The sequence below is a fragment of the Eptatretus burgeri genome, chromosome 15 (assembly GCF_056783735.1).
Source record: "Eptatretus burgeri isolate ZD-2024b chromosome 15, Ebu_testis_v1, whole genome shotgun sequence".
NCBI lineage: Eukaryota > Metazoa > Chordata > Myxini > Myxiniformes > Myxinidae > Eptatretus > Eptatretus burgeri.
In genome coordinates, this window is record NC_140975.1 from 3,581,140 (window position 1) to 3,601,794 (window position 20,655).

Consider the following 20,655-nt stretch of genomic DNA (forward strand, 5'->3'; position numbering starts at 1 on the left):
ACATGGCCAAAAGTATGTGGACACCTGCTTGTCCAATGTCTCATTCCAAAATCATGGGCATTGATATGGAGTCAGTCCCCCCCCTTTGCTATGGCTGGTGTTGGCTTAATGGTTAGAGTGGCGGGCTTTGGATCCTTGGTTCCTGAGTTCAAATCCCGTTCAGCTGTTGAATTAATACCAGGTGGGGTTAACTCGGCTTGTCATCCTTGCGAGGTCGGCAAAATGAGTGCCAGCATGCTGGTATCCTGTGGCGGAGTGGCGACCTGTCCAGGATTCTGCCCAATCGCCAAGGAGTCCGCTTAAGCAGCGCCAACACTCTACACAGTGTATGGTCCCAATCTCCTCCTCCTCCTCCTCCTCCTCCTCCTCCTCCTCCTCCTCCCCTTTGCTGCTATAACAGCTTCCACTCTTCTGGGAAGGCTTTCCACTAGAAGTTGAAACATTGCTGCAGGGATTTGCTTCCATTCAGCCACAAGAGCATGAGTGCGGTCAGGCACTGAATGTTGGGCGATTAGGTCTGGCTCGCAGTCGGCGATCCAATTCATCCCAAAGGTGTTTGATGGGGTTGAGGTCAGGGCTCTGTGTGGGCCAGTCAAGTTCCTCCACACTGATCTCAACAAACCATTTCAGTATTGACCTCGCTTTGTGCACAGGGACATTGGCATGCTGAAACAGGAAAGGGCCTTCCCCAAACTATTGCCACAAATTTGGAAGCACAGAATTGTCTAGAATGTCATTCTATGCTGTAGCGTAAAGATTTCCCTTCACTGTAACTAACGGGCCCAGCCCGAACCATGAAAAACAACCCCAGACCATTATTCCTGCTCCACCAAAATTTACAGTTGGCATTATGCATTCAGACATGTAGCGTTCTCCTGGCATCCGCCAAACCCACATTCGTCCATCGGACCACCAGATGGTGAAGCGTGATTCATCACTCCAGCGAAAGTGTTTCCACTGCACCAGGGTCCAATAGCGGTGAGCTTTACACCACTCCAGCCGACGCTTGGCATTGCGCATGGTGATCTTAGGCTTGTGTGCGGCTACTCGGCCAGAAAAATCCATTTCATGAAGCTCTTGACAAACACTGCTTGTGTTGACATTGCTTCCAGAGTCAGTTTGGAACTCGGTAGTGAGTGTTGGTTGTTGCCAGTGTTGCAAATGACGACAGATGATTTTTCCACGCTACATGCTTCAGCACTCGGCGGTCCCGTTCTGTGAGCTTGTGTGGCCTATTATTTCGCAGCTGAGTTGTTGTTGCTCCTAGGCGTTTCCACTTCACAATAATAGCACTTACAGTTGACCTGGGCAGCTCTAGCAGGGCAGAAATTTGATGAACTGACTTGTTAGAAAGGTGGCTTCCTATGACGGTGCCACGTTGAAAGTCACTGAGCTCTTCAGTACGGCCCATTCTACTGCCAATGTTTGTCTAGGGAGATTGCATGGCTGTGTGCTTGATTTTATACACCAGTCAGCAATGGGTGTGGCTGAAATAGCCAAATCCACTCATTAGAAGGGGTGTCCGCATACTTTTACCCATGTAGTGTACTATACTATAGAGCACCAACATACTATACTATATACATAACTATACAGCCGTCGGACCGTACCGGTTGTCCGATACGAATCTGGCAGGTCACGTCAAAGTGACTGCAACAGTCGACCACTTTGAGACCTCCCTGCCAAATATGCATCTGACAACCACATTACCATGCAGATTGGAAGTCTCAAAGCAAACCAGTGCTGCACCAATAGGCATCATGTGATGGATCTTGTCTGAGGCTGAGCAACCTAAGTCACGTGACAGGGTCTTACAAGCAGCGTGGACATGGCAACCAATTATCCCTTAACAGGTCTTCACAAAAACCACCAAATGTCTCTCTCTACTTTACTCTTTGTCTCAAAGCAAACCAGTGCTGCACCAATAGGCATCATGTGATGGATCTTGTCTGAGGCTGAGCAACCTAAGTCACGTGACAGGGTCTTACAAGCAGCGTGGACATGGCAACCAATTATCCCTTAACAGGTCTTCACAAAAACCACCAAATGTCTCTCTCTACTTTACTCTTTATATCTATATCTCTCTATCTCTCTATCTCTCTATCTCTCTATCTCTCTATCTCTCTATCTCTCTATCTCTCTATCTCTCTATCTCTCTATCTCTCTATCTCTCTATCTCTCTATCTCTCTATCTCTCTATCTCTCTATCTCTCTATCTCTCTATCTCTCTATCTCTCTATCTCTCTATCTCTCTATCTCTCTATCTCTCTATCTCTCTATCTCTCTATCTCTCTATCTCTCTCTCTCTCTCTCTCTCTCTCTCTCTCTCTCTCTCTCTCTCTCTCTCTCTCTCTCTCTCTCTCTCTCTCTCTCTCTCTCTCTCTCTCTCTGCAAATGTAACCACATGAATCGCTCTACTCTTCCTGGTACTTTTCATCGACCCAACAGCTTCACACCGCGTTTACCGTTCCAAATTCACCACATACTCCCACGATTTTACTTCAACCTTCCCTTTTCCGAATGTTACGCAATCCTTATTTAAAATAAATAATCTCACTTTTGACTATACACCTCCCATAGTCAAGTGCTTCTCCCGTAACCACGTGATCTTTTACACCCCCTGTGTTTACCGATCCAATTTCACCATTCACCTCACGATTTTTTCGACACTTCCATGACCTAATCTGATGAAAACTCTCTCAAACAATAATAATAATAATAATAATAATAATAATAATAATAATAATAATAATAAAAACGATCTCTTATAATATTTCATCTTCCTCTTTCACACGTGTGGTCCTCTTTACTGTATCAAAATGCACTACTCTTCTGCTAGTTAAACGGACTGCTCTCAATTCGACCTTTCCTTCGTACCTTGCCGAAAAAATCCAACTGTTACATCGTTTCTTCTCTCCATTCTCTGAATTCACCTTTATTGCCTCCATCAAGAACTGTGTTTAATCACATCTCTGACCTAAAAATCTTAAAAACTCCAGTTTGTTATGAATGTTCGCTTTCCATCAACCATTCTTTTTTTTTCCAATTTCAGTGCCAACTCACCCCTCTCACCTCTTCCTCTTAAAGCAACCATCACACTCTTCTCCCTCCAAGCTTCCCTCTCACCTCTCTCAAAAACTCCCCCTCACCTTTCTCCCTCAACTCTCCTCACTCATCCTTCTCAAAGTTGCCCCCCCTCTCATCCACAAAGCTGCCTCTTTCCACTGCCCTCTCACCTCCATCTCTTCACTCCACCTCCTCAAATGTCTTCTGCCCCGTCTCTTGTCACCCCCTCTCCCCCAGCACCACAGAGCCTTTTCTCCTTCTCATCCAGCCCTCTCCCCTCGCTATTCTGCAATCCCTCACACTCTTTCAACAACCCTCCTTACCTCCCCCCCCTTCTCCCTTGTCCTATCCTCCGCATCCCCTCCCACCCCTGCACCCAAAACCTCCTCCCCTCCCTCTTCATTAACAGTGTGGACCTCAAACATCCAGGGCCTTCGCTCAAACCTTTCAGATCTTTCCATACAGGTTGCCACTGACAAACCAGACATAATCTGCCTAACAGAAACTTTCCTCCCCAAAGACGTCTCTGACTCCCTCGTATCTCTCCCTGGTTACTCCATCCTCCGGTATGATAGACCTGAGCCTCGTCCTGGTGGAGGAGTTGCTCTCTTCATCAAAGACTCTTCCTCACTCCCCCAAACCCCCAGGAATACCTCTGGCTATGGCTTCCCCTCCACTCCAAACTCATGTTTATATGTGCACTGTACCGTCCACCTAACATTGATGACTCCATCTACACCTCACTATCCGAAAACATGGACCAACTTCCATCTTCTCATCCAAACTCTCTCTTCCTTATATGTGGTGACTTCAATTGTCATCATGCCAGTTGGCGAGGTGTGGGTACATCTCTCACCTGTCATGGCACATCAGCAAAAGATTTCTGTGACTCATTGGGACTGACTCAATTGGTCAACTTCCCGACCCGGATCTCAACCGATGGTACTCCATCTCTTCTGGATCTGATTTTGACAAATTTCCCAGAAAATGTCTGCTGCTCTTCCTCCACTCCAATCGGTTGTTTTGACCACGTCCTTGTCAAAGTGGACATCTCTCTGGGTGTTATCAGAGAACCACCTCAGCGCCGTCGAGTCTGGCTTTTCACTCAAGCCGACTGGTAAGGTCTCCAAGCAGCCCTCAAACTTATAGACTGGTCTCCTATCACTACTTTCTCAAACATCAACTCATCCTGGGAATTCTTTCAAAGAAACTTGCTCTCCCTCATGCACAGACTTATCCCCTCTCGTCTTCAATTGTCCTACCCTTCCTCCCACCCTTGGTTCACTGAAGCTTGTGTCGAGGCAGTTGTCCTGAAACAACTTGCCTTTGCCTCATGGAAAGCAAAGCCAACTGAGGGTAATCTCAATTCCTTCCATAAAGCTCGGAACAAGTGTGTATCTACCCTCAGGAGAGCCAGAAAACAACATCTTTCTCATCTCAAGTCTGAACTTTCAAACCTCTCTCCCTCCTCAAAATTCTGGTGGCGTCGAATCAAATTGGTTTCTGGTCTATGTTCCCCCTCCATCCCCTCCCTTACCTCAAATGGCCGCACTGCTGAAACCGCACGTGAAAAAGCTGAATGCCTAAACTCTGTGTTTGCATCAAAATCTTGTGTCCGAAACCCATTGCTTTCTCTACCCACTTTACCCAGTCGAACCCAACTGTCCTTGGACTCTGTGTCCTTTTTTCCTGACAAGGTGGAGAGCTTGCTGTCAAACCTCGACTAAGATTCTGCAACTGGTCCAGACGGCATCAGCCCACGTGTCCTAAAAACCTGCTCCTCTGCTCTTGCTCACCTTCTCTCTGTTCTATTCACCCTCTCGTTTGTTCAACGTCTTCTGCCATCTGCTTGGAAATCAGTAAACATCACTGCCCTGCATAAAAAAATGCAAAAACAGATCCCTGCAACGACAGACCAATCAGCCTTCTCCCAATCATCAGCAAGGTTACGGAATCCATCATCGTTTCAGACATTAAATCCTTCCTCTTCTCCAATGACTTGATTTCCGATTATCAATTTGGTTTCAGACCAGGTCACTCTACACTGGATATGTTGCTTCTGCTCTCCCAACAATGGATGGAGGTCCTCAATGCCGGACATGAAATCAGAGCCATATCCCGAGACATATCACGAGTTTTTGACACTGTCTGGCACTCTGCCCTGCTCACCAAACTCTCTTCTGATGGCAAGCAGACTTCCTCTCCTGTCGCAGTCAACATGTGGCCCTAAATGGAGTTCTTTCATCCCCTCTTTCTGTCCAGGCTGGAGTTCCTCAAGGTAGCGTTCTGGGCCCTGTTCTTTTTCTGGTTTTCATCAATGATCTCTCCGACTCTCTGGAAAATCCTCTTTATCTCTTTGCTGATGACTCCACCCTCTGCCGTTCCATCTGTCATCCCTCAGACTGGCATGTAGCAGCTTCTTCGCTCACTGCCGATCTGGGTAAAATCACAAACTGGTCCAACACGTGGAACATGTCTTTCAATCCGGACAAATCTCACACTCACACTATGTATCTCCGAAAGGACTGTATGGAAACCCCCCCATCCACTTTCTCAACAATCCTCTAGAAGAAGTCCTTTCTTTCAAGCTTCTGGGTCTCACTATCTGCCATGATCTTTCCTGGGAAAACTACATTTCCAAACTGGCGTCCAAAGTCAGTTGACGACTGGGCATCCTCCGTCGTGCATTGTCCTTCCTCGGCCCACCTGAGCTCCTGACCACTTACAAAGCCTTCATCCGCAACCTGATGGAGTACTGCTCTCCCCTCTGGGCTGGTGCTCCTGCCTTCCACCTTTCTCGGTTTCACACTGTGGAAACCAAGGCATTTCGGATCATTGCCATCTCCTGCAATGAGGCTGAGTCTTTGGGTCTCTCACTCTCTCACCGCAGGCAGGTCGGTGGTCTTTCTATGTTCTACCGTCTCCTCTCCAGTCTCGCCCCCCCCCCACCCCGGCTCTGTCTGCGATTTGTCCCCACCATATTTCCGCAGGGCGCTCAATGTCCGCCAATAACCCCCTTCTGGTAAAACTACCCAAATCACGAATCACTGCTCACCTTCACTCTTTCATTCTTCTTTATTCCCGCCTTTGGAATAAACTCCCTCACTCTATTCAATACCATTTTTCCCTCCAGGCCTTCAAAACAGCTGTTCACCACCACCTCTTATCATCCCCCATCCAAATCCTCGATCTTTTCTTCCCCCGATAATCCACCCAAGCCCACTTCCTTCAAATTCCCTGCTTTCCTTCCTGAAAGTCCCTGTAATGTCCATCTTCTCTTCGCCATGTTCCCCGTCCCATCCCCATCCCTCTCCCTTCCACAGTTCACCTAATGTCTCTGTTCCCCACTCTTTTGTCCTTCCCACTCCCGTCCCTCTTGTCTCATGTCCCCTTTGCTGTGCGTTGTGTGTTAGCTCTCATACGAGCCGCGACAAGGTATACAAAATAAAAAAGTAAAAACAAATTTAAAAAAATGAAGTAGCGACCACAGCCTGAATTCAACCCGAGACCAAGTGTATTTAATAAAAGACTGATGATGATGGCATGGGTGTGGAGTAAACAAAAGAAGCAATTAACAAAAATCAATAATAAACTTCTTAACCCAAGCAGCCACAGACTGAATAAATAAAAAACATACATGCCCACAGCGTCAACGAACAAAAAGGATGCCGAATTAATTATTTGCTTCTGGGCCCTCAGACACACCACATGAGAAAGACACAGTTGGGGACAGACCGGACAGAAGAAGCGTTCCTCAATTCGGGCAAGTCTGGCTAACAGGTGGTCTATCGGGAAGCCCAATGGTGTTTGTGCTGCCAGCAAAGAGAGCTGGGGAAGCGTGACTCCAGCTGCGTGGGTACAGCTTACCTGGGCAGGGTGTGGCTTCCACTTTGGAAGCTCCAGGGCAACACAGCCTTTGGCTGCGCGTTTCCCAGGTTCTCCACCACATCCTTCTTTGGCACGCCGTTTTTAAAGTCCCCAACCCACATCATTGAAGATGCTATACGCCCCTCCCCTCTCACTCACCATTGGCCGCTGCTTGATCTGGTGGGCGGAGCGACCCCTTTGTGAGCTCTCACCTCGAGGTGGCGCACGGCCGTGACCTGGCTCGGGCTGCTTGATGGGATACCCCGCCTAAACTGGCACCTCAAAACCTATCCAAAAAGCAAAAAGAGACATTTATGACAGATAACAGGTGAGAACGGTAAAAATGGGGTTAAAATGGTTGAGAATTTTAGATACACATAATGGAGAAGGTTGATGGTATTCCAACTATTACTTAAGCGATGCATATCTAATATCACATTTAATTACTTTATGGAGTTTATACTTTTGCTGAGACACTCTTTAAAGAGATAACTGGACTACACGAAGCATCTTTAACCCACTAGGAGTCATTTCCACAAGACTACCCCCAATCTTCCTCCTTCAGACTCTCCCAAGTCCGCTCTCAGAAGGGGAAGCAATGCTGGGCATGATCCCATTGATCATACATGACTACCCCCACCCTTATCTGAAATCCCCCATGTAAAATTCAAAAACAGTGTTGAATCCTTGTCAAATGCATCACTCTGCTAGTGCTATGCATTCACTCACGAATACATGCAACTTATACAGCACTAATTCTGGATGCAATTGAAACATGTGCGGTTGGGAAAAGGGGGGATGTACCAGGAGGGCCTTTTCTTCTTCTTGCTCTGAAGGGTCTATTGAAGTCGAGAAGGTCTGAACCCACCCTACCCGGTGTCAGACCCCTTCCCAAATACTGTCTCTTAAGGTCCTGGGTCCCGGCACTACAAGTGTGCTCAGTGACCACAGGGCCTGGTCAGCACCAGGTGCTCCCTACGGCCCAATGGCCTCTCCACAACTGGAGTTCTTCAGGCCATTATGGTCCTACGATAATTGTTCAAAGGGCCCATGTGGCCTCTCAACCAAGGTGAGTCTTCTGCCTTCATGGCCAACTATCATGAGCAATGGCCATTGTGGCCAAACAAGCAAGAAGAAAAGGACACTCGGCCCATTTGGTCTTCAAGCAGGGTCTTCGTCCTTTATTGCTCACAGCAAAAAAAATGGCACAGCAGGTGCAAGTGGCAGATGCCAAATGCCATGGCATGATGAATAGTGAGCCTGGTGTTGTCTTAATGGTTAAGGTGGCTGGCTTAAGATCTTAGGGTCTTCAGTTCAAACCCCTGTGAAACCATTGAATTAACACCAGGTGGGTTGAGTCAGCCTGTCATCCTTCCGATATTGGCAAAATGAGAACCAGCTTACTGGTAACAGAAGTCATTCTATCAGCGGCACACCCATGCCCCCAGATAATGATGTAGCCAAGTAGCCGCAGACTGAATGAAGAAAAAAAAAACATGGACAGTGGCAAGGCATGGCTTATCTGGCAAAACAGTTGAGGCCGGCAGATGATTCGAGCCGGCAGATCAATGGTATGAGCCGGCTGCAGATGTCGTCATCGATGGCTGCAGGAGCATGTGGTAGCAACAGGTAGGGTGACCGGCTTCATCCATAGCCTACTCTATCCCAAGCTACCTCGCTAATCCCTCTAAATTAATCTATACCCTCTGCCTCACTAAACTCTTCCAATTTAAGCTATCCCTCCTGGGGCCCGCTGATTCCATTATCCCACTAATGTACGGTGACTTTAAAACGACGAGGTGGAGTGGTCTCACATGGCTCGCTGGTGGAGTATCCCAATGGGGTCCATGCCATTTTCTCCTTTTAACTTCAACCCTCCCACTTCAATGGTTCCACGTAACTAATTTACCTGCTGCTCCACATGTTGGTGCTCTTCCAAGTGTGGACCTTGCCCTCAAAATTTTCACTCTGTGCCTTCTCACAATATCTTGGCTCGGCAGTTTGGCTTCCTCTGCAGCCCCCCCCCCCCGACTCAAATGCGGCATCCCGCGCCACTGGAAATCACCCCGCACTCACAAACTACCCTACTGTATGCTGAATCCTGAGGGTGGTTGGTCCATTTCTGCTTTTTTCCACTCGTGCCTTCTACGGTATGTGGTGCTAAAAGTAATTTTCCTGGACACTCAGGCCCACTCTGCAAAAAACCCGCCCCTCTGGGTTCTATGGTCTGCTCGGGGCCCAGTGCTCACCCAGCACCAGGATGCCCTTCCCTCAAAACCCTACTCCCGGTGAGCCACACCCCCGGCCATCAATGACTCTTGCACCCATTAAAATTAAAAACTTTCCGTAACCAGCATCAGCCCGAGAACAGCATCCCATTCTGAAACATCTGGATCCCCACAATCTGCCTAACCCTAATAAAGTGGGTGTTCTTTCCACAGAGGGGTGTACTTCCTCTTTTCAACACACATACACTTACTTTACACCATTCACGCTATCCTTGAATTCTCAATAAATTTGGCCATGTTCCTCAATTACCTCATCACTCATTCCCCCTTTCATTGCAAATTCCATCAGGATGGAAAGAGGAAGGAGGGGGAAAGCTTCTCATCTATCGTCTGACAAATATATGTGTGTGTGTGTGTGTGTATATATATATATATATATATATATATATATATATATATATATATATATATATATATATATATATATATATATATATATATATATATATACACATGAGGTCTGTAAAAAAGTAACGGGACTGAGCCTGCTGTGTGCTCCACTTACACAACTTGAATGAACAGGTTGCGTCACAGTCTTTCGCAACATTCCAGCAATATATATATATATATATATATATATATATATATATATATATATATATATATATATATATATATATATATATATATATATATATATATATATATATATATATGATTGGTGATGGTTGACTGCACTCATTGTGTGATTTTTTACAGATCGTGCTATGAGTCGTGAGCAGAGAGCCAATCTGAATTTTCTTGCCAAGCTTGGAAAAACACCTTCCGAATCCTCCGCAATGCTGCAGCAAGTATACGGGGAAGAAATGATGTCACGTACACGTGCATTTGAATGGCACAAGAGGTTCAAAGATGGAACGGGAGGAGGTTGAAGACGATCCACGGTCTGGAAGACCTTCAACGAGCAGAACGGCGGACAACATCGAGCGTGTGAACCAGATGGTGCACAGATCGTCGACTCACAGTGCGGATGATTGCTGAGGAACTTTCCATCAACAAGTCACTGTCTGGAGCATCATCACTGTAAATATCGAAATGCGCAAGGTGTACGCAAGGATGGTCCCCAAGCTGTTGTCCAAGGACCAAAAACAGCAGAGTCCTTGTCTGTCAAGACATTATTTAGTGCCTCGAGGATGATCCAGACCTGCTCGGGAGAGTCATTACTGGCGATGAATCGTGGATATTCGAATACGACCCCGAGACCAAGCGGCAGAGTCGTCAGTGGAAAAGTCCGGCATCACCAAGACCAAAGAAAGCAAGTATGTCGAAGTCGAAGGTCAAGGTGATGCTCATCGCGTTTTTTGACATCAAGGGCATCGTACACTTCAAGTTTCTACCACAGGGTGAAACAGTGAATCAATACGTGTACAAGGAGATCCTCCGGCGCCTCATGAGATCAGTCCGGGACAAGAGGAGGGATCTGAGGGAGAATAACGCCTGGGTGCTCCACCATGATAACGCCCCTGCTCACAGTGCCTCGAGCATCTGACAGTTTCTGGCGGAGAGGAACGTGCCAACTCTGGAGCAACCGCCATATTCACCAGACTTTGCCCCTTGTGATTTTTTCCTATTTCCCAAGCTCAAGGGGGTGATCAAGGGGACCCGATTTCCTGATGGAGGCCATCAAAAGGGCCGTGACGACGGAGCTCCGGAGGATTCCAGAAGAAGCCTTCCGGGGGTGCATTAAAGCGTGGAAGAATAGGATGGACAAGTGTGTGAGACTGGAGGGAATCTATTTTGAAGGGGACAAGCTGTGATTTCAATATATTTTTTGGAATAAAATTTCTGTGAAGTCAGTCCCATTACTTTTTAGATGGACCTCATATATACTGTATATATAAACTCTCCCCGTGAATCAGTTTAAAATAAAGTCCTCTAATATTTCCACCTGATACTAACAGTCCCCATCAGCTTGCCTGCTCAGTCTCTTACATTCTAACTTATCCCGACTTGGGTCCGTGGAATCCCCCACGGAGAACCAAGCTTCGGCCAACAAGCCTCTGTGTATGCCACATGTTCAAGCTCTCAGCCATGTACCCAGAACGAGCCACAGGGCTGTCCCCATGGGGTCTCCTCATATGCTGAGACAGTTTCCTTTATCCCCTTGGGCCCCTCCCTATCAGTCCCAGTATCTAAACCTTTTCTCCAATGGTCATGGGAGAGACTGAAAATTTGCCATTTGACCGCCTCCCTTCTTAAGGGCTTGTGGGGAATTCGTCTCCTCCCTCAATTTAACTTGCAGCCCCGTCCTTCTCTATAAGGCTTACTGGGGTCATGAAACGTGCTCAACTGGCAACATTTCTTTATATGTGCTTCGGATTTCCCATGAAACCTGGAGGGAGGATGTGAACACAATCCAAACTATATCTCACCAGGGGCTCTCACGCATGCACGCTCTGTGGTGCGAAACCGTCTGCTTGTCCCTCAGCTCATCCCGAGCTGGGACCGCACTCTCTAAACCCTGGGGAAGCCACTCTAACTCGGCCGCTAAACAGTCCGTCTCTAGTGGTGGCTCCCCCATATACGTTCCTCCTCTTTGTCCAGAAGAACTATACAGCCACACACACTGATGCCACAATCACCCAGCTCACCATGCATCCACATGTGCACCCTCCCATACGTGCACTTTCCCTCAAACCTGTGCCACCCTACAGGAGCTGCGTAGCTTTACCCTCACGGCACGGCAGCAATCCACGCACCGGAATGCACAGCTCACATGCCAGCTATTACGTTTCCACCAAAGCAACCCATGCCGTGACCTTGGGTGCAGGTTCAGGCAGCTCATGTGTGGGGCTCGCTCACCACACACACACGCACAGGCATGTACGCAACCCTGGGGAAAGACCCTGTTTGTGGCCTCCAGTTAAGTGCTCTCCTAGCTTCCCATACACACCATTCCTATCAGTGTCCACATACCTGTTTATTGCGGCCTCAATGGGGTGACGAAGCACGAACCACTCGCTCGGGGTGACGGAGCACGAACCACTCGCTCGGGGTGACGGAGCACGAACCACTCGCTCGGGGTGACGGAGCACGAACCACTCGCTCGGGGTGACGGAGCACGAACCACTCGCTCGGGGTGACGGAGCACGAACCACTCGCTCGGGGTGACGGAGCACGAGCCACTCGCTCGGGGTGACGGAGCACGAACCACTCGCTCGGGGTGACGGAGCACGAACCACTCGCTCGGGGTGACGGAGCACGAACCACTCGCTCGGGGTGACGGAGCACGAACCACTCGCTCAGGGTGACGGAGCACGAACCACTCGCTCGGGGTGACGGAGCACGAACCACTCGCTCGGGGTGACGGAGCACGAACCACTCGCTCGGGGTGACGGAGCACGAACCACTCGCTCGGGGTGACGGAGCACGAACCACTCGCTCGGGGTGACGGAGCACGAACCACTCGCTCGGGGTGACGGAGCACGAACCACTCGCTCGGGGTGACGGAGCACGAACCACTCGCTCGGGGTAACGGAGCACGAACCACTCGCTCGGGGTGACGGAGCACGAACCACTCGCTCGGGGTGACGGAGCACGAAGTCCTCGCTCAGGGTGACGGAGCACGGACCACTCCCTCAGGGTGATGGGGCACGAACCACTCGCTCAGAGTGACGGAGCATGAACCACATTCAAGCAAGCACTCCAATTAAATGTTGAAAAGGAAAGGCTGGGCCAGGCTGTCCCTCATCCCATATAGGATCCTTTTACCTTTAAGGACGGTCTTCACCGTGCAAGCAACAGTTTATAAAATAAAATTAATTTGTTCAAATAATGTCTTTATCCACAAAAGAGTTGCTACTTAATGCAGAACAACAATGGAGACATTGCAAAGTGCAATCACCCGTGAAATAAACATTGTGGAAAATCCACCATGTTGCTTGCTTGTCTGTGCACGCGTCAGTGGAACATCGGTTTGGGGTCCACGCAAATGTTATAACTTTATTTCAAATCATCAGATTTCTTTTTTTAAACCAGATTTGCTTGGATTCCTTGAAATGCACCTGGCAAAACCTCTGAAAATATAGACACAGATCTGGCAGACACTCTGGATCGGCAGGTCCTCTAGGGATGGGGCAGGAGGCCGAGCAGTGAATCTGAACACACTATTATACAATACAGCATCAACACACTATTATACTAAACAGCACCAACACACTATTATACTAAACAGCACCAACATACTATTATACTAAACAGTACCAACACACTATTATACCACACAGCACCAACACACTATGATACTGAACAATACCAACACACTATTATACTAAACAGCACCAACACACTATTATACTAAACAGCACCAACACACTATTATACTAAACAGCACCAACACACTATTATACTAAACAGTACCAACACACTATTATACAATACAGCATCAACACACTATTATACTAAACAGTACCAACACACTATTATACTAAACAGCACCAACACACTATTATACTAAACAGTACCAACACACTATTATACCACACAGCACCAACACACTATGATACTGAACAATACCAACACACTATTATACTACACAGCACCAACACTATTATACTACACAGCACCAACACTATTATACTACACAGCACCAACACATTATTATACTATACAGCACCAGCACACTATTATACTACACAGCACCAACACACTATTATATTAAACAGTACCAACACACTATTATACTAAACAGCACCAACACACTATTATACCACACAGCACCAACACACTATGATACTGAACAATACCAACACACTATTATACTACACAGCACCAACACTATTATACTACACAGCACCAACACATTATTATATTAAACAGTACCAACACACTATTATACTACACAGCACCAACACACTATTATACTACACAGCACCAACACACTATTATACTACACAGCACCAACACACTATTATATTAAACAGTACCAACACACTATTATACTACACAGCACCAACACACTATGATACTGAACAATACCAACACACTATTATACTACACAGCACCAACACACTATTATACTACACAGCACCAACACACCATTATACTACACAGCACCAACACACTATTATACTAAACAGCACCAACACACTATTATACTAAACAGTACCAACACACTATTATACAACACAGCACCAACACACTATGATACTGAACAATACCAACACACTATTATACTACACAGCACCAACACACTATTATATTAAACAGTACCAACACACTATTATACTAAACAGCACCAACACACTATTATACTAAACAGTACCAACACACTATTATACTACACAGCACCAACATACTATTATACTACACAGCACCAACACACTATGATACTGAACAATACCAACACACTATTATACTAAACAGCACCAACACACTATTATACTAAACAGTACCAACACACTATTATACGAAACAGCACCAACACACTATTATACTAAACAGTACCAACACACTATTATACCACACAGCACCAACACACTATGATACTGAACAATACCAACACACTATTATACTAAACAGCACCAACACACTATTATACTAAACAGTACCAACACACTATTATACTACACAGCACCAACACTATTATACTACACAGCACCAACACATTATTATACTATACAGCACCAGCACACTATTATACTACACAGCACCAACACACTATTATATGATACAGACCGACACACTATTATACTTCACAGCACTAACACACTATTATACTATACAGCACCGACACACTATTGTACTATACAGCACGGACACACTATTATACTACACAGCACTAACACACTATTATACTATACAGCACCGACACACTATTATACTATACAGCACCAACACACAGGAGCCTACTGTTTGTGAGATGTTTTCGAGCTTTGTTTTTCCAATGTAAAAATGTGATTTTTGTGTTTTCTTTGGACACGACCTTTGTGGAACCACAACAAATGGTCTTCCAACTTCAATGGCTGAGATTATGCCTTACTACATAGACAGGTGTAGTGCATTGTACTGAACACAAATCCCCCAAAAAGCCAAGACAAATCAAACCGGAGAACAACCTCAATCACTCATTCCCTACCTCACTCAGTCCTGTCCTTTCCTGTGGTCGTTCTCGTGCAGGACGAACATACAACGGCAGATCAGTTGAGCATGACGATGCAATGAGTGAAAGCCAAGGCGTTAGGAAGTTATAGTGCGGTTATATTTCCACTCACCCGCAGGTGCTGTGCTGGGTAGAACCATGGAAGCCCCTCTAATGGTGTTTATTACTTAAAGCACAAAACCGCACCACCAAAATCCGTTCTCGGTACCTTAAAACCCTCCCCTCCACCCTCTTCCATCGCTCCTCCTTTTGCAAGCCCTCTCCCGTCCCTCACGCACTCTTCCAGCCGGGCTCTCCAGCGAAGCGAGTGATGGAATGCGAATCCTGGCTCGGATCTCCATCCTCTTCGATGGCAGCGAGTGGTGTTGCTGGGGGAAGAAAGGAGTGACTGTGTCTGTAATTGCCCCACTGGAGGTTTGGGCAGTTGGCACCATTAGACGTGGGGCTATACAAGGTAAGGTTAGTTTAGGGGGTGTGGGGAAGATGACAGGCCGCAAACCTGGAGTTACTGAAGGCTTTTAAAACACGTGACCCAAGAACACGAGCCAACAGTGGTTCAAACCACATTTAAAGTGTTCATGAAGGAACCAGAAACATATGGAGCAACAGTCCATCAAGGACTTGCACCTAATTGTGAGCCATTGGAGTCACCCACTCAGACTCTGCTTCAGTGAAAAAGATCCACTTTCTCAGCAAGGACAATTATCATGGTCTTGCAGGAATATCTCAATGACATGAAAAACTGTGCAGTGCACAGCTGGCAATGAGGCCCATCCCAAGACCAGTGTCACACTGGGTTGTCTCCTTTGAGGCCATCAGATGGACCCTGCTATCCATTTTACTCCATTCAATAGATCACCCTTTACTCATGTAAACATCGTGATCCCATCGTTGTGGTGATTGGAGATCATTGTAGCACTGTATACACTAAATCCAGGAGGTCATCGTATTTACATCGTTGAAATATCATCTGAGGTTAGACGCTTTACCCAATCTGCTATTTACTGCCCAATCGATGGTCGCTAGCTCATTGCCGGTGACGTGGTCCACTCTCTGTGCATCCACTCTCTGTGCATCCACTCTTATGACCTGAGTAGGGTGGTTGCTGCAACGCGGACGTGGGTAGATTCACGTAAGGAACGATCTCATGTTACATACACAAAACCAGAAGGACACTCGTACAGCGCACACCTCCGCCAGGCTGATTCGTTTACGTTTTGTATCCCACCGATAGGCCGGACCTGGATTCGGACCTGAACTAAAATTTAATCGCTTATTCTTGTCACCTAACCAACTCATCCACCAAGTTTTGTCATTACTCAACAACTTTTTGAGAGGTCATGCTGTTTATCGTTGCAGCCCCATCATTCAATGGTGAAGAGCAGAATTCTGATCTTCACCAAAATCAAATCAATTCTTCCTTGTTACATACCCAACCTGCCCACCAAGTTTCGTCCAAATCCGTCCACAACTTTTTGTGATATCCTGTTCACAAACTGTCAAACGAACAAACACACAGACAGGAGTGAAAACACAACGTCCATCCACCTTCAGTAGCAGAGGTAATCACACATGAGGTAATTATACAAACCTTCTGAAGATTCGCTGCAGCTGCTCAACCAGATCACAGATTATCGGCAGGTCTGTGTCTTGAGTAAAGGAGTGAGACACGCAAAGAGGTCGCCGAGCTGTCCACCACTGGGGTAATCAATACCGACCACAAGGTCTTCTCGAGGGAAAGGATAAAAAGAAAAGGAGACTCAGATTATTTTTTTTTCTCCATCATCGAGGCTCATTGAAGGGTGAGGTGATCGATGGTATGAAGTGACAATGAGGCCGTGGTTGGACACAAGTAAAGTAATGAACAAACAAGAAAAGTGTACAGAATGGAAGGAAGGAAACATTGGAATCATCAAATAAGAGGATTGGCATAGAAAGGGTTAATGGAGGTAATAAGGATTATGGGTAATGATGGGGGAATTGCAGCTATGCTCCAATTTATTTGTGGAACTACATGAGGCTGTAACCACCAACACCTTCCATTACAATGGCTGACATGTTGGCAATGGCATATGATGTAATAAATCATTGATAATACTAAGTAAAAAAGACATAAAATGTCATAGTCCCCGTTCTTTTAGTAATTTTGCTGTACGGGGGTGAAAGGGCTAGTCCATACTTATGTTCAACTAAAATGGCCGCCAGTCTACCAGTCAGGCAATCTTTGATCAGATCGCAAAATAAAGTGAGGGGCACGTGTATGCCGTCGTGTACTGTACTTGTGCCAAGTTTTAACAAAATTGGACCATGCATGTCTGAGAAATGGTTGAGGATGTGTTCAACATCGGGTTTTTTTTACAACTAAAATGGCAGCCAGTCGGCCATCTTGGATTTCATCTCGAACAAAAATGATGTGCTTATGTAAGCAATCATTCCTTATCTGTGTGCCAAGTTTGAACAACGTCGGTAAATGAATGTCCGAGAAATGGTATGAGGACGTGTTCGACACCGCGTTTTTTTACAACTAAAATGGCCACCAGTCGGCCATCTTGGATCTGATGTCGAAAACAAATGACGGGCATATGTATACCATCATGTGTTGTCTTTCTGCCAAGTACGAATAAAATTGGTCCGGACATGTCTGAGATATGGTTGCGGACGCACACACGCACGCACGCACAGACACGAAAATCGAGACCAAATCCATCAGCCCGTTTCGGACTAAGTCCAACGGGGGTTAAAAATAAGTAGAACTGCACTCGGTAGAGCGCATACCCCCGCCAGGCAGATTAGTTTACGTTTTGTATCCCACTGATAGGCTGGATCTGAATCCAGACCTTAACCAAAATGGAATCGGCTTGTTCTTGTCACTTAACTAACTCATCCATCTACTATTGTCATAACTCGTCCAAACTTTTTGACATATCATGCTCTGTAGTATGTACCGTTTTTGGCCCCATATCTCAATGGTATCAATGCTCCCCATCACCATCTCTTAAAAAAATTAAAATATTCACGGATCCGTATCCGGATTCAGATCTTAACCAAAATAAAATTGATTTGTCCTCGTCACACACCCAACCAGTAAGAGCAGTATACGGAAAGTGCGAAATTGAGTTTTTTTATGTACAGCGCAACTCCACCACCAGGATGAGGTTCAGGTCGATCAAGCCAGAGGAGACAAGAGCCCGGGAAAGACATTAAGGAGCCAGGGACATCCTGTGGGAGGAAGGATTCTGTTAAACAGATGATGTCAGGTTTATCAGCAGTGGCCTGGATTGAGAGAGAGTCAGGTTGGACCAGAGGCCCCAGATGTTTGAGGTCCACATAGTTAGGGATGGCGGTTGGGGGAGGAACTGCTGATAGGACTGAGGGATGTGGAAAGGAAAAAGGATAGGGTGTGGGGCAAAGCCGGAGGGGGCAGGGGCGAAGCTGGGAGGGGGAGAGCAAGGGGGAAGCTGAGAGGGGGCAGGACGAGGTGGAAGTTAAGAGGGTGTAGGACAAGGGGGGAGCAGATGGGGGGGAGGATGGTACTAACATAGAGAAGTTTGACACCATGAATGGATGTGAAGGAGAATTTTTTGTCATGTGCACATGTCATGTTTTGTCATTTTTTGTCATTTTTGTCATTTTTTGTCATGTGCCTTTGCAAAATTGACACCTCAAAATCCTCAAAATTGACACCACCTCACCGGATCACCTGCGGCAGACTTCCTGGGTTGCGTGGTGATGAGAATGTTTTTGGTTGAAGACATGGAAGAAATTTTGGTTGCAAGTGAAAGAAGAGGCTAGATAAACTCAGCGTTGAGTGAGGAGGTTTTGGGAAATAAGCTTTGTCAAAGACAAAAGGAATAGATTTTGATGAAGAAAACAAATGCATAGGTTGTTCCTGATGGAGTAAAAAGAAGTGCAAGGCATTTTAAAATACGTTTTGGAAGCATTTTTTTTGTTTGTTTTTAAATCTTGTGAATGGGTTTTAAGCAAGAGAAACAATATATTCAGTTTGGGGATTTTGTGAAGAAAAACGAGGAACTGAGGAGTGAGATTGGAGGTTGGATGTTTTTTTTCTTCCGATGTTGTTCTTGTTGGTTGTTGGATTTTCTTTCTGAGAGAAGGAAAGATATTATTTTGTTTGAATTTTTCAGGGAGGAGGAGAAATGGATTGAGCTGAGGGATCAGGAGTGACAACAAATGGAATAAAAGGAGTGAAAACGAGGCAAAGAATGGAGGTAAAGCACACTCGACCGTCACAGGTAGGTCCGACGTAACTCAGGAGACTAATTAAATGATTCAACACAGCTAGGTATGGTTTGGGACAGAAAAATTGACAAATAAAACAGGAATAAAAACAATGTAAATGGTCCGGGGAACTTCACATAGAAGAACTAGAAAGGAGAGAGAGAGCGCGAGTAGTTCGTCCAGGTGTTGTTTTATAAGATGACCAGTGAGGTACCCATGCTCCACAGGGGAGTGTTCCGTCCACTGCCGCGTGCCGTACACTGCCGCGTTCCGTCCACTGCCGTGTTCCGTACACTGCCGCGTTCCGTCCACTGCCATGTTCCATCCACTGCCGTGTTCCATCCACTGCCGCGTTCCGTCCACTGCCGCATTCCGTACACTGCCACGTTCCGTCCACTGATATTGCACAAACTCGACAAATGTAGAATGTAGAGAAATTGCACAAACTTGACAGATGTACAATGTAGAGAAATTGCACAAATGCGACAAATGTAGAATGTAGAGAAATTGCACAAACACGACAAATGTAGAATGTTGAGAAATTGCACAAACGTGACGAATGTCGAATGTAGAGAAATTGCACAAACTCAACAAATGTAGAATGTAGAGAAATTGCACAAACTCGACAAATATAGAATGGAGAGAAATTGCACAAACTCGACAAATATAGAATGGAGAGAAATTGCACAAACGTGACGAATGTCGAATGTAGAGAAATTGCACAAATGCGACAAATGTTGAAAGAATGTAGAGAAATTGCACAAACTCGCCAAATGTAGAATGTAGATAAATTGCACAAGTGCGACAAATGTAGAATGGAGAGAAATTGCACAAACTCGCCAAATGTAGAATGTAGATAAATTGCACAAGTGCGACAAATGTAGAATGTAGAGAAATTGCACAAACTCGACAAATGTAGAATGTAGAGAAATTGCACAAACTCGACAAATGTAGAATGTGGAGAAATTGCACAAACTCGACGAATATAGAATGCGGAGAAATTGCACAAACTCGACAAATGTAGAATGTAGAATATGGAGAAATTGCACAAACTCGACAAATGTAGAATGTAGAATGTAGATAAATTGCACAAAT

General features: G+C 46.0%; 1 protein-coding gene across 7 annotated transcripts in view; it reads right to left on the reverse strand.

Annotated features, from left to right (window-relative positions):
• The window catches only part of LOC147011339 (uncharacterized), a 44,127-nt gene extending 27,089 nt beyond the window's left edge, over positions 1-17,038 (reverse strand). The window contains exons 1-2 of one of the 7 annotated variants that reach the window (XM_085858451.1): positions 15,530-15,667; positions 7,093-7,220 (exon numbers count right to left, since the gene is read on the reverse strand). The gene's annotated coding sequence lies outside the window, so the exon portion shown is untranslated. Of the gene's footprint in view, positions 1-7,092; positions 7,221-12,137; positions 12,163-15,297; positions 15,668-16,912 lie in introns of those variants that run through there. The other 6 variants (XM_085858449.1, XM_085858450.1, XM_085858452.1 and 3 more) reach the window with 6 other exon arrangements.
• Between the last annotated feature and the right edge of the window lie 3,617 nt (positions 17,039-20,655).